General features: G+C 40.5%; 1 protein-coding gene across 2 annotated transcripts in view; it reads right to left on the bottom strand.

Annotated features, from left to right (window-relative positions):
- Positions 1-8,372, bottom strand: part of CCDC126 (coiled-coil domain containing 126) — a 54,392-nt gene extending 46,020 nt beyond the window's left edge. Inside the window, exons 1-2 of one of the 2 annotated variants that reach the window (XM_032643840.1) lie at positions 8,163-8,372; positions 7,678-7,760 (exon numbers count right to left, since the gene is read on the bottom strand). The gene's annotated coding sequence lies outside the window, so the exon portion shown is untranslated. The remainder of the gene's footprint in view (positions 1-7,677; positions 7,761-8,162) is intronic. The other variant, XM_032643839.1, reaches the window with a different exon arrangement.
- Positions 8,373-13,688: the final 5,316 nt, after the last annotated feature.

The following is a 13,688-nucleotide window of genomic DNA, read 5'->3' as shown; positions in this document are numbered from 1 at the left end:
CTTCTACCCTTATCTCTGTCTGTCCTAATCTCACACCACTTCCCCCCTTGCTCACTGTGCTACAGTCCAGCTAGGTGAAACACACCAAATTCTTTCTGAACTCAGGGTCTACACAACTGCTATTGCCCTGCTTGAAATGCTCTCCCCATGGCTTATTCCTTTTCATCCTTTAGTATTTAGCTAAAATGTCACCTCTTCAAAAAGTAGCACTCCCACTGCTACCCCACCTCCAGCCTCAAAGAACTCTCTATCAATCTCCATATAAAATTATGTACAGTACAATCCTCCCTCAGTATCTGCAGGGGACTGGTTCCAAGACCCCCAATAGATACCAAAATCCACAGATGCTCAAGTCCCTCATATAAAGTGGCATAGTATTTGCATATAACATATGCACATCCTCCTATATACTTTAAATCATTTCTAGATTACTAATAACACCTAATACAATGTAAATGTTATATAAATAGTAGCAAATTCAAGTTTTGCTTTTTGGAACTTTCTCGCATTTTTTTTTCAATATTTTCAATCCACGGTTGAATCCACAGATGCAGAACCCGCAGATACAAAGGGGTGACTATATTCTATCTTTAAAACCTTAACCAAGTTATTTTATCTCCCTATACCCTAATGTCCTCACTTATATCATGGAGACAACAGTACCTATGTAATACTGGTGAGGATAAATGACATCTCATACTACTGTCAATAAATGTTAACATTTATTATTAGTATCAGGTACTTACAAAGCAATTCCAGTAATTCTTAAGAATCTTAGTAACCTGAGTTAATACAGGGGATGTTTTACTAGACCCAAATAAAACTCCTGATTAGCTCTCATGTCCCTCCCAGAAATCAGTCCCCAAAGACAAAATTTATTTCCCACTATTCACAGAAATATCTCCCCCAATCAAGCCAGTCTCTGTCTCATTCAATAACAATAATGTTACTCGAAAACTGGGTTCGCCTTTTGATGGGTGTTGAGCCAAAAGACACAACCAGGCCGAAGAGTAGAAGGAAGGATTTATTATTATTTGCAGCAAGTAAGGAGGGATCTTTCCCAAAGCAGGGTCTCTCGGAACAGTAAAATTGGGGAAGTTTATTTATTTATTTATTTATTTATATTTATTTTTCAGTATGCGGGCCTCTCACTGTTATGGCCTCTCCCGTTGCAGAGCACAGACTCCGGACGTGCAGGCTCAGCAGCCCTGGCTCACGGGCCCAGCCGCTCCGCGGCATGTGGAATCTTCCCAGACCGGGGCACGAACCCGTGCCCCCTGCATCGGCAGGCGGACTCTCAACCACTGCGCCACCAGGGAAGCCCGGGAAGTTTTAAGCTAAGGCTATATGCATATTCAGGAAGGGGCTTGGGCAGCCATTTTATTTGATTGAAGTTAGAAGGATCAGAGAAGGTCAAAGTCATCACTTAGGTTCCAGCTGATCTGGTAGTTGAGCACTTCAGGCTAATCTTCACCACTGAAACAGAACTTGGAGCCTTTACAACTGATATCATTATCTTTGCTTGAATGTTTCTGCATTCTTCTGTACCCTTAAGATCATTAATTACTGAGACCTGTTCAAGGGCAAGCATTATGGCTAGGTTTAGATCACAAAATGTCTTAGGCCAAAAATGGCTTCTCTCATGTCAAGAAAGCCATGCCTGGTTCTCTTCCTCCAGGGACCCCCTACCCTATCTACTTACAATAATACCTACAGTTATATAACATTTTTATTTACCAGACATGTTTCCTTACAGCCTCTCATTCAGTCAGTAGCAGTCAGGCTGCAGTCTTGAAAAAAATTTCTTCGCAGAATTTTTGTACAACATGAAACACTGCATTGGTAGTAGTCACTGAAGAATTACTCAGTCCTAAAAGATGACATAATAGCACGCTGTTGATGAGAACAGCTCCTCTTCCATATAGCCTAAAATGAGACTAGAGTATCTGCTTAAATGCTACCTGCGCCAGAAGGATTTCAAAACCTCATAACCTTACTCTAGCCCACTTTGGCCTTCTCTCACATCTCACAGCACATTACTTTATACCAACTGATTTTACACATCATATCACTCTCTCATGTGTGTAAGCCTTGTCTCTTTAAGTCCTAGGTCCTTTAAGGGCAAGAGTAACATGCCCTACGCTGCAGCCACAACTCCCATACAGCCTGGAGAAGAATCAACAGAGAAAAAAAAAAAAAAAAAAAAAAAAAGAATCAACAGAGATGCCTTATATTTAAGCACACCCCTGAGCCTAACCCCACCATCTCCCAAGCACCAATATGACCTCCCTGCAATGTTTCTGGGGGGTAGAGGGGCAGAGGAGATGGGAATTTCAAGATAAAATTACAGTCGGTGGGTTGCATATCATCCACAGACCGAACCAACGGCAGATAGAAAATATTTAAGAAAAAGCAATTCCAGAAAGTTCAAAAAGCAAAACTTGAATGTGCCATGCACCGGCAACTATTTACATAGCATTTACATTGTATTAGGTGTTATAAGTAATCTAGAGATGGTTTAAAGTACACAGGAGGACGTCTGTAAGTTATACGCAAATAATATGCCATTTTATATAAGGTACTTGAGCATCCCATAGATTTTGGTATCCATGGCTGTGGGGTGGTAAAGGTGGAGGTGGACCTGGAACCAATGCCCTGCGGATACCGAGGGACAACTGTATCTTCCATTATCCATTTCTAGGCTGGAAGGACCTGACAAGAAATCTAATTCAGTATTCTCACGTTTCAGATGAAAGAAGTAAAGCCCAGAGATGTTAACTGTCCTGCCTAAAATGAGGCAATGAGTTAGTGGCAGAAAGTGCACTGGTCCTGAACACAGGTCCTGACTCAGTATTTAGGTTTTTCTCTATTCTATACTACCGCCTGTACCTCCACATTAGAAGGATTGCGTTTGTCAGTACTGAATGAATTGTAATATTAAATGAACCTTGTTCTTTTTTGCTTTAAAGGAACATAACAATAAAACAGTAATGGCAGTTTAGGACAATGATCTTAAAATTCTGAAGATGTGTAATTTGTTCTTTAAATTATCAAGTTCATATATTAAAGTTCAAATATGTTGATTCACATCAATCAAAGTATTACAAAGTTGCTACAAGAAGAATTTAAGAAACCTTCGATCTCTTTTTTTTTAAACATAGGCAAAAAACTACAATAGAAAAAATATGAAGTAAAACAAAGATAAATACAAGGTCTTCTGGATGTAGATATCTTCACCATGATCAATAAATACAATGACAAGAAAGAACACATTTCCAGAAAAAAAAAAGGAACGGAGTGGGGGGTATGCAGAAAGACCCATATTCAAACACAACCTTTACTAGGTGCAGTTTCATTTAAAGCATGAAAGAACTTGATTTATTCATTCATTTGCTCACTTATTCATTCACAATATTTATTAAAGCACCTACTATGTGCCAGAAACAGGAAATGTAAAAGATGAAACGAGACAGGATTCCTGCTATTCTGGAGACCACGCTTTAGTAGGAGCGGGATGGTTAACAAGCAAACACAGAAACAAGCCAATTGCAGCTTGTGATAAATTGCTATGGAAAAAATAAACAGGGTGATGTGAGAATGTGTGAGGAGTCTATATGAGGTATGAGGTCAAGGAAGGCCCTCTAAGGAGGTCTGATCTGAGAAAGAAGAGGAAGTACAAAGTCTGGTTCCAATTTCCTTCTAACTAAAACCTTTAGAATTCCAACCAGAATCTTGGGAGGAGGAGTAAATTCCTCATTCCTAGTCTCCTCAGTACAAACACAGGAGAATGAGAGGGATCCCAATCCCCACATGGAATGACCTGGTTTGGAGAAATCGTCCAAAGTGAACAAAAGGTAACTCACAAGCAAAGAAAGCTCTGTATTCCCCTTTCTTACGAAAATGACGGTTCCACTGTTTGGTAACATGTGAACAGCAATGACCTGACATGGTGGACTTTACACAGAAAACATACTCTTTTGGGCGTTTTCTACTATGAAAAGGGCGGTGGTAAGATGAGGCAGGAATAAAGTCTATATAGCAATCCACTGGCATGTTACTTTACAATTGTTATTAAGCATTTTAAATACAATTTTTTAAACTCTAAAATATACTTTGTTAAAAAACACAAAAGTAGAAAAACAAAGAACATAGGGAAATTTTTTTCTTAATTTGTATATTTACTGTGTTACGGGTCTTAATGTATTCACTCCCATTTACAAGATTTACACATAAGCAAAGATCTGTTGAAAGCTCTAGTATGCCACGTGCCAAACAGCAAACATGCAAGCAACTAGATGTCCGAGCAATTTTTCAGTGGTCTCTCCCTAGCCAAAGACCTAAAGACAAATATGTCAGTACAACATTATTACTAGGGAAAAGTAAAGATGGAGAATCAGTGAATATTTAAACTAGAACACCCTCATTTTAAAGACAAGGAAAGGGAAGCACAAGGAGGATAATGACTACCCAATGTCAAAAAACTGGGGTAAATTAGGCATCCAAACTCTCAGCCCAGGACTCCAGTGTTTTTTCAAAAGCAAGGAACAAGAATCTACTTTTCAACTGGCACTTTTTAAACAACAAGATGAAACAGAAACCATCAGAGTAGGTTGTACACAATACAGATTTTGTTTTGCGAACCTTTTTTCATTTTCTTATATATATTTTTTTCATACATAGATATGCACACACAGTTACATATCTATGGAGTCTTGAGGTAAGAAGATCTCTTGCTACGGGTTGCAGTCAAAAATATTAAAAACACTACATTTCACATGGCCTATCTTGAAATACTTCCTTGTATTGATATTTTTATGCAAACGTTGCAATAGCAAGGCTGAAAAAATTAATGGATGGCCAATCCTACCTTGGAAATCTTTCCTTCAAATCCCATTTTTGCATTCATTCAGTGCTCTACTTTTTGTGCCGTTGACTATAGCTAAAGTAACTATCGACAGCGAGAGCAGCAACTAGCAAGCACAGAAGCTCTCATTCAGCCAAAGGTGCTAGAAGAATCACTGCCTATTGGTCTCCTAAGGAATTTATAGCTGGAAAAGCAGATATTTATTACAAAAAGACACAGTATGTTCACTAGAGCGCAGAGGTTCAGAGTTCTCACCAAAAAAAGAAATAAGTACGCCACAGACTTGCCTTTGAATGTAATTTCAGAGGAAAGGCTCATTCCTAAAATATTTTCTATTTTCTCTCCATAATATTGCCTGAGGCTAATATCTAGGGGAAAAAATTTAACATAGGACACATCATCCACTCCTAAATAGGTCTAAGATTTAAAATGTGAACTGCCTTGGGAGAACGTACACTAAAATTCCACCTAAGGGGCTTCCCTGGTGGCGCAGTGGTTGAGAGTCCGCCTGCCGATGCAGGGGACGCGGGTTTGTGCCCCGGTCCGGGAAGATCCCACATGCCATGGAGCGGCTGGGCCCGTGAGCCATGGCCGCTGAGCCTGCGCGTCTGGAGCCTATGCTCCGCAACGGGAGAGGCCACAACAGTGAGAGGCCTGCGTACCGCAAAAAAAAAAAAAAAAAAAAATTCCAGCTAAGATACAGAAATATCACATCTCAACATATAAGATCAGTTTTCGATGGCATATTGGGGAAAGGCAAGAGAAGACAACAACATTGAAGAGTATAAAGACAGATAAAAGAAAATGGGTAAAATAAGTCAGGGTTAAGAAGAGAATGTTAGAGCAAAAGGTAAACTACCCAATCACTACCTCACAGTAAAAGTTTACTCCAAAATACATTACGCACTACTAGATATTTCCGTCTCGGAACCTTACCTCCCCACTGCCTCAGCCTATCATGTTTTGTGCCACATGACCCCATGTCCCCTTCCACAGCTAACTAGACTAGCACTGGGCACCTCTGCCTGAGGCCTCCAACAAAAACTGGCCCCTAAAAAAACCAATATGTTGGGGGTAGGAGCAAAAAGTAAAAGAAATCACAGAAACAAACAATGAAGTTGAATTAGGGACTGACAAACTCAAGTTATATAAAAGCAGGCATAATAAAGAGGCTATGAGTAAAAAAAAAAGAGATACGTAGTAGGGAGGAAGACAACTAAGCATGTTAAAAATGCAGAGAAAACATGTGCAGCTCATGAAAGAGGGATGAAGTGGTCAGGAGAGATTCCTGTTTATGGCAGCTTTCTAGTTCTGTCGTGTATATCCCCTTCTTCAAGGTGAGTGGAAAATAAAAAAACCTAAGACACAAATAAATGACTAAAAGGGTTTACATCATTTTTTTTTCCACATTAAAAAGACTTATCATTGCAAAGTCTGAGTTAGAAGAGTCCTTGGAATCAGATCAATTCACTATTTGAGAGAGAAGGAAATTGAGGACCGCAAAGGAAACTAAGGTTGTATAAATAGTGACAGAGGTAGGACAAGAACCAAGGCCTCCTATTTCTACAGCCATTACTCTCTGTCCTAAACAGCACTAAATATCACCAACAGAAAAATTTTTACTCAAAACGAGTATTTCTGCCACACATTTTTAAATGAATCAGAAATCTTTATGCGCATTATGCCATCTCCCACAGTTTAAATTTTTCACTTATTTACTCTCTGGTTCTCTGGTATTCTTATGAAATACATTCATTAGATTTCTCCTTTTCTTTGTAAAGGTATTTTTTTAATGCATGCGTCACTCAAGACATTACACAAAATTCATCATGCTCCACTGGCTTTTCCTCACCGTACCTTTACATAGCATTACTCAGAACATGTTATTTCACAGACTGCACAACAGTGCTTGAACTCAGAGTAGTACACAACAGACATTTTAACTGAAAACAATTTCAACTAAGGACTATAATGGTTTCCCTGAAGAAAAACTCAACACCTATGTCACTAGAGTTCAGAGAAAACACTGCAAGAACAATCGAAACCGAAGAACTAATGTGAAATGTTTCAAGTCATTCCTTATAAAATGTATTGCAATCATTCAATTTATCCTGCAAAAACTACAACTTGGGAACACAAATCCCAAAGATGGGAAATTACTAAACAGTAGGAAAGTGTAGAGAGAGGAAGAAAAAAAGTTGACATAGGGTAAAGATGGTGAAGCCCCACGTCAGGACTGCAGCACACCTAAATGCTTATTCTGCCAGAATAAACACTTAAGCTCCTCTAAGGATCCCCTACAGGACACAGCTCGGGGTGGGGTAAGTCCTTGAACCTAAAGCTGATCCACAGAAAAGCAAAGTCATCAATTTCCTAAGAACATTCTCAGCCATCTTAAAACAGCGGAAATTGAGAAGACAGCATATTTTAAAGAATTCTTTGCTTAGGTTTAAGGTGAACAAGGTATATATAAAGTGAAGAACACACAACCTAGAGTGCTAACGATTAAACAAGGAAAAACACAAAACTCACCAATCTAGGGGCCACTTCAGTATAGCTAATGTATCATACTCAAAAGAATTTTTTCGTCAAGCGAAGAATTCATGGCGTTGTAAGCATATTACTTCTTATTCTAGCATCTTAAAGGTGTGTACTGTTACCACCATTTAGTGAGAAAATTCAGGCTTAGAGCCTTTAATTAACCAAGGTCATTAAAGCCAGGCAGTGCGTCGAGCGGGATTGGAACCCCGGCTGTCTTAAGGCTTGCGAGAGTATAAGCCGCAGTCGACACAGCTGTTTAAGTTCATCCTTACCAGTCACCCAGGAGCTGAGTTTTGAAGAGGAAATCTAAAAAGGGCATTTGACTTTCTCTCTCTCAAAGCAGAAGAGAACTGAGCTGTCAGAAACAGAAAGAGAAGTGAGTGCGGCTGGCTCGCGGGCTCTCCATACCCCCAGCTCAGGTCAGTCACTACCCAGCGCCAGCGGCCACGGGACCGAGCCCGCCCTGCTCGGATCACGCAGCCCGAGCCACGCTCGGTTCTCCGCCCGGGGCCAAGGGGGCGCGGCTGTCAGACCCGGAGGGACAGGGACAAAGAGCCCCCCCGGCCGTGGCCGGGGGCTGCGGGCCAGGGGCCGAGCCGGGGCTCCGTGGACGCCCGGCAGCAGCGGCCCCGATGGGGCGGCGTGCGGACCGGTGCAGAGAGCGGCAGAGGAGGGGCGGCCACCGGCCCAAGGGTATCAGCCAGAGACGCGGACAGGGCGAGCGGAGACGCCTTCCTTCTCGTCCTCTCCCCATTACCTTGTTTGTGGGCTTCTCGTCACCGCCGCCGACGCCAACGGGCTTCCAAGCCGGGGCGGCGCAGCGAAAGCCGATTAGCGGGCGTCAACAGCCTCCTGCGCCTGCGAAACAGCCTCCAGGTCGGGATGGAGAAAGGCCGGGGCTGGGAATCAGGGATAAGGTTGGTTCTCAGCTGGTAAAGATTATACTCCTCTCGTCCCTCGCACTCCGCTTCCGCTCCGCCTCCTGGCCCCGCCCTTCCCCCCTACTTCGGACTCCAGCCGCCCGCGACGTGCGGCATTGTGGGGGATGTAGTCCCGGAAGACGGAAGAGGCGGCACGTGTTTCTAACCCGTCGGCACCTACTCCGGGTCAGGACAACGCCGTTGCACAGCAACCAGAGGCGCCTGCAGGCTCCTTTTTCGGACGAGCTTAGCTTGAGGGAGGAGTTCTCTCTGCCTTAATTCGCTGCGGATGCTGAAAGGAGAGCGTAGGCGTCTCACTCATACCCTCCAGCTGGGAACTAACAGTTAACACGCTGTTGGCTTGAGGCAGAAGGGCTTAGTATGATTAAAAGTGTACTACCGACAAGAATGCCCGTTTTTGCCCCGAACGTCCGTAGCCAACGGAGTAAGGCAAAAATAACCGACTAAAGATTGAACAGGAAGAAACAAAATTGTTATTTTTCATAGATAATATCAATATTATGTTTGTGGCAAATCCAAAAGAATTTGCAAATAAATTGTTACAATTAATAAGAGTTTAACAAGGTTAATAGACACAAAAATAGTATTCTTAAAAAATACTTATTTCTATATTCCAGGAAAAAAAGAAAATTGAATTTTCTTTAAGTTAGAGAATTTGAAGCTTACAATACCTTCAAACCAATATCAGATATCTAGGAATAAATCAAAGAAGTGCAAGACCTATATGAAGGAAACATTTTAAAAACACTGAACAAGACCTAAACAAATAAGAGATAATAACACGTTCACAGATTGAAAGATTCCATACTGAAAGATGTCAAGCCTCCCCAAATTAATCTGTAGACCCAGTGCAATTCCAGATAAATTTCAGTAGATTTCTGTGTGTGTGTGTGTGTGTGTGTGTGTGTGTGTGTGTGTGAAAGAGAGAGAAACTTAACGAGCTAATTTAAGTTTACGGAAGAGCAAAGACAAGTATACATGAGGAAGAGGAGGAAATAAAACAAGTATATATGAGGAAGAGGAGGAAGACTTGTGAAACCAGATATCAAGCTTTATTATAAAGCCATAGTCATTAAGACAGTGTGGTATTGGATCAAGGATGCACCAATATACCAATAAAACAGAATGAAGAGCCCAGAGATGCACCAAGGCTTCAGTAGCAACAGCCACTCCCAACAATAGGTCTGAGCCTCGCCGGCCCCTCCCCCAGGAGACCGATGCAGTTGGCCAACCTCTGATATATTTTAAAAAAAAAAAAGAATAAAGAGCCCAGAAAGTCTCATCTGTACATGAAAGTTTGATTTACGTTGTCATGATGGGGATGCAGAGCAATGCCTAAAGGATGGTTTTCAATAATTGGTGCTGGGACAAATAGATTTCCATTTGGAAGAAAAAAATGAAATTGGGCTCTTTACATTACACACCAAAATTCCAGGTGGAGCCATGGCTCTCAGAGTCACTTTCTATTGGAGAGACAGTTAAGTAATCAGGTGCAGTAAACAGAAAAATGCCCCCCACTGAAGATGTCCATGTCTCAATCCCCAGAACCTATGACTGTGTATGTTACATGGCGAGAGGGAAATGAGGTTGCAGATGGAGTTAGGATTGCTAATAAGCTGACCTTAAAGAGATTATCTTCGATGATGCAAATGGGCCCAATGCAATCACAAATGTCCTTTAAAGTGGAAGACAGAGGCAGAAGAGGAGGTGAGAGCCAGAGAGAGATTGGAAGATGCGGCAATACTGGGTTTGAAGAAGGGGCCATGAGCTGATGAATGAAAGCAGCATCTAGAAACTGAAAAAGTCAAGGAAATGGTTTTCCTGAGAGCCTCCAAAGAATGCAGCCCTGATTTTAGTTTTAGTTGTGTGAGACCTATCTTGGGCTTCTGTCCTCTAGAACTTTAAGATAATGAATGTGTTATTTTAAGCCACTCTGTAAAAATTTGTTATAACAGCCATGGGAAACTAATATATGAGATATCCAGCTTAATGCCTAACAGAATTTAGCTCAGTTATTTTTCTAAAATAAAAAGAGAGAGTGGAAAAAAAAAACAAAAACAAAAACAAAATTCCAGGTGGATATTAGACATAAATTTGAAAGGCAAAACAATAAAGCTTTTAAAAGATGAAATAGGAGCAAATATCCATGACCTCAAGTCAAGAGTAGGGGACAGACTTTTTTAATTAATCCAAAAGCATTAATTATAATAGAAAAACTGATAAATTGACTACATTAATATTTAAGACCTGGTTTCATCAAATGACACCATTAAAAGAGCTAAAAAGCAAGCCTCAGAATCAAATAAGAAATGACAGCATTATGCTGTACACCTTAAATTTGTACAGAGCTGTATGTCAGTTATCGCTCAATAAACCTTAAAAAAATTTACAGTATATAGAACCAAGAGAAGTCTTGTATCCAGGATATGTAAAGAACTACAGTCATAAGAAAAAGAAATGAACAGGCAAATTACCGAGGAAGAAATCCAAATAACCAGTAAACCTGTGAAAAAGTGTCAATCTTATAAGAGAACAGGGAAATTTGAACTGCAGCAAGATAACACTACACCACAGACCAGAATGGCTAAAATGAAAGAGACTGACAATTACAAGTGTTCTCACTAAGAGTAGAGCAACAGGAATTTTTCACTTTACTATAGGGAGAGTAAATTAATAGAGCAGTTTGGAAACATTGTTTGGCCTTATCTACTAAAGTACAGAGGCCTGTGCATGACTAAGAACACAGGCCTGTACATGACCAAGCATGTCACTTCCTGGTATATACCCTAAGAAAGGTTCATGTGCACCAAGATGCATGTGCAAGAATGTTAACAGCAGTACTGTTGTTATAGCTAAAAACTGTAAACAACCCAATGTCCTCTATCAACAACAAAATGGATAAATTGTCATATAATAATAGAGAATATAACAGAAAAATGAACAAACTACATGCAATAATATAGATGAATCTTAAAATATAATGTTAAGAAAAAGAAACCACTCTCGAAAGAATATATAATGTATTATTCCATTTTTATAAAGTTCAAAAACATGAATAAAGAATGCATACTTAGGTGCTGAAACAGTAAAGAAGAGGAAGGAAATAGTTACCATAAAAAGGAGGTTAACGGCTACCTCTTAAGACAGGAGGAACCCTATGGGGAGAGGATTGAGACTGGGAAGTCTCTTATGGTAGGGGGAGGGGGGGAGAACACAAATATACAAAAAGCCATAGTAGAGTGTGGTATCTATTATATGTAGAGAAAAAACATTTCTATCTGAGTGGGAAAAGTCCACATGGTAGGCAGGCACAAAGGAAAAGAGGCAATACAGGTCATGTATACAAAACATGGGATAACCTGGATACAGATTACCTGAGCTGTCCAGTACAGTAGCCACTAGCCATATGTGGCATTTTTTTTTTTTTTTTGAGGTACGCGGGGCTCTCACTGTTGTGCCCTCTCCCGCTGCGGAGCACAGGCTCCGGACGCGCAGGCTCAGCGGCCATGGCTCACGGGCCCAGCCGCTCCGCGACATGTGGGATCTTCCCGGACCGGGGCACGAACCCGTGTCCCCTGCATCGGTAGGCAGACTCTCAACCACTGCGCCAACAGGGAAGCCCCATATCTGGCTTTTGAGAGCTTGCAGTGTGGCTAGTCTGAATTGAGATGTGCCGTAAGTGTAATATACACACCAAATTTTGAAAATTTACTACAAAAAACATAAAATATCTCTGTAGTTTTTTTTTGTTGTTGTTGTTGTTGGTTTTTTTTAACATCTTTATTGGGGTATAATTGCTCCACAATGGTGTGTTAGCTTCCGCTTTACAACAAAGTGAATCAGCTATACATATACATATGCTCCCATGTGTCTTCCCTCTTGCATCTCCCTCCCTCCCACTCTCCCCATCCCCCCCCTCCAGGCTGTCCCAAAGCCCCGAGCTAATATCCCTGTGCCTTGCGGCTGCTTCCCCCTAGCTATCTACCTTACTACGTTTGTTAGTGTGTATATGTCCATCTCTGTAGTTTTAAAATACTGATTATATGTTAACACGATAATATTTTGGACATATTGGTTAAACAAAATACATTATTAAAATTAATCCACTTGTTTCTTTTTACTTTTCAAATATGACTACAAAGAAACATAAAACTGCATATGTGGCTTGCATTATATTCCTATTGGACAATGCTTCTATAGAGATACATCAAACAAACAAACAGACAAACAGAAAGTTAGGACAGAGCAAAAACTTAGAAGGCTTAAATGCCAAACTAAGAAACTTTTACTTAATTTGAGGAGCCATGCAAAGTTTTAAGATGGGGAGATAGTTATGTATTTGTCTGTGAGATTCTATTTTGTTATCTAATATTTATGTATGTTAAAGCAACCTCCTCTATTAGATTATAAACACATTACTATCCACTGTTTCCAGACACTGGTAAAAGGCACTCGGTAAATATACGATGAATAAATAAATCTTCCTACTGGCCTCATACACAAATCTCTGGATACCATATATATTTAATAACTGCTGTTTGATAGACATTTCCCTGGCCAAAAGATTCATCTATTGTTATTTTCAAGATTTTTCATCACCTCCCTTCTATCTCACATCTGGGTAGACAAAGAGTAAATTAATTTGGAATGTTGAAGGTAATAATTATTATTATATTTTATAGCACTTTACAACTTAGAAATCTTTTTCTTAGATGCAGTGGGATGTATTGCCAAACTCCGCCCACTCATCTGTCAAAGGGAGACCTAGAGTCAAAAGAATGTAATCAGCTAAACTCTGGGCTAAACCTGTGGGGAAATGGTGGCTCTTTCCTGAGAGTTTGAAATATGGAGAACAGGAGGAGGGAGAGACACAGGTCAGAAATGAAGGGAGCCTCCCTGAAGGACGCTATGGTTGGGAAAACCTAAAACTGGAAGCACCTTCCACTGGGCTTTGAGGGGTACATTCAAGTTAAGAGAATCTTTGCTCCTCCTACATTGTGATTTGTTTCTGTGATATACCAGACCATTCGTGGACAGTTCTATTTTTCCACATAGTGGTCCAAGGGTTTGGTCTGGGGGAGTCTGACAGGCTAGAAAAGGGAGGCCCTAACCTGCCCTTCTTTGGGGTTGGGGAATGTGAGAGGAGCCTGCTAACCACAGGAAAAGCTCCTAATCAAAAGTGTAATAGAGAGTTTGGGCCAAGACAGGTTTTTTGGGGTTTGTTTTGTATTTTTATTTAAATATGTGTCTTTGTATATGTATATACACATATATATCATTTAACAGTATGTAGAAAAACCTATATCAAAATGAAAACAATGTTTAGTTTTTTTTATTGTATA

Source organism: Phocoena sinus, chromosome 9 (assembly GCF_008692025.1).
Source record: "Phocoena sinus isolate mPhoSin1 chromosome 9, mPhoSin1.pri, whole genome shotgun sequence".
Classification (NCBI taxonomy): Eukaryota; Metazoa; Chordata; class Mammalia; order Artiodactyla; family Phocoenidae; genus Phocoena; species Phocoena sinus.
Note: the sequence above shows the minus strand (reverse complement) of the source record. Positions and strands in the feature narration are given on the sequence as shown.